Raw genomic sequence first — 1,958 nt, 5'->3', positions numbered from 1 at the left:
TAGTCAGGAAAGATAAAACCAGAAGATGAACCTCTCAGGTCTGATGGCACTCAAGATATGACTGAGGAGGGATTGTCTTCTTAAAGGACAGTTGACCATAATGATGTGGATAAAGTAAAGCCTGGGAGAGTAAAGCCTTGGAACCTTCATTTGCCTATAGAGTGCAACTCAAAATGAGGAAAAACAGTTGCAAACATCTATTAATAATTGGAACTGGGAATGTACAAACTATGAATCTAGAAAAATTTGAAGTTGTTAAAAATGAAATGGAACAAATAAAGATTGATATCCTAGGCATTTGCGAGCTGAAATGGCCTGGTATTTGGCCTTTTAAGTCATAAAATCATATGATTTGCTATGCTGGGAATAACACACTCAAGAGAAATGGCATTACATTCCTTGTCAAAGGGGGAATTTCAAGATCTCCCTTGAAGTACAATGCTGGCTGTGATAGGATAATATCTCTCCACATGCAAAGAAATCCATTCAATACAACTGTTATTGAAATTTAGGCACCAACCTCTAAAGCTAGTGATGCAGACATGTTAAAATTCTATCAACATTTTCAGTCTGAAGTTGATCAAATATGATATCAAGATGTGTTGATCCTTGTGGGTGATTGGAATGCAAACGCTGGAAACAGAGAGGAAGAAACAGTGGTTACAAATACTGTCTTGGTGATAAGCATGAAGCTAGAGATGACATGATAGAATTTTGCAAGATGAATGACATGTGCATAGCAAATACATTTTCAACCATACAAAAGGTAACCATATGCATAGACTTCTCCAGAGAGAACACACAGGAATCAAATTGGCTCTCTCTATGGGAAGAGGTCAGTATCAATAGCTAGAACCAGGCCAGAAGCTGCCTGTGCAGCACACCATCAACTGCTCAGATGCAAGTTCAGGATGAAGCTGAAGAAAATGAAGACAAGCCCACGAGAGCCAAAGGACAGCCTTGAGTCTGTCACCCAACCTGGATTTTGAAAACATCAAGAGAAAAAACAGATACGCTGCACTGAACAATAACGAAACAATAACAATAACCTGATGAGTTGTGGGAAGACATCAAGAACAACATTCATAAAGAAAGTAAAAGGTGATTAAAAATACAGGAAAGAAAGAAAGACCAAAGTGGGTGTCAGGAAAAAATCTAAAACTTGCTCTTCATGTAGGGTAACTGAGGCAAATAGAAGAAACGATGAAGTCAACGAGATGAACAGGAAATTACAAAGTGCAGCTCAACAAGACAAAGTCAACTATTATAATGAAATGTACAAAGACCTAGAATTAGAAAACCAAACAGGAAGAACACCATCAGGATATTTTAAACGTACTCAAGAAAAAATTCAAGTCTTGAGTATCAATATATAAAGATTCTATGAGCAAAATATTGAATGACACAGGAAGCACCAAAAGAAATTGGAAAGAAGACAGTAGATCACTATACCAGAAAGACCGAGTCAGCATCCACACAGTTCAGGAGGCAGCAGATGAGCAAGAATCAATGATGCCGAAGGAGGAAGTTTAAGGTGCACTGAAAGTATTAGCCAAAAAGAAGACTCCAGGAATTGATGGGACACCAATTGCAAGGTTTCAACAAGCTGATGCAGCACTGGAAGCACTCATTTGTCTGTACCAGGAAATTTGGGATACAGCTACTTGGCCAGCTATCTGGAAAAGATTCATATTTATATCCATTCCAAGGAAAAGCAACCCAACAGAATGCTCAAATTATAAAACAATATCATTGCTATCACCTTCAAGTAAAATCTTTCTGAAAATCGTTCGACAAGGGTTGAAGCAGTAGTTTGACAAGGAGCTGCCAGAGATTCAGGCCAGATGCAGAAGAAGGCGTGGAACAAGGGGTATCGTTGCTGATGTCAGAAATACGTGGGATGAAAACAGAGAATAGGAGAAAGATGTCGACTTGGGTTTCACTGACTATGCCAAGGC

This window comes from Echinops telfairi, unplaced genomic scaffold (assembly GCF_000313985.2).
Source record: "Echinops telfairi isolate 266 unplaced genomic scaffold, ASM31398v2 ScPeMD7_18;HRSCAF=68, whole genome shotgun sequence".
NCBI lineage: Eukaryota > Metazoa > Chordata > Mammalia > Afrosoricida > Tenrecidae > Echinops > Echinops telfairi.
The sequence above is the reverse complement of the archived record's forward strand: the minus strand, read 5'-3'. Positions refer to the sequence as shown.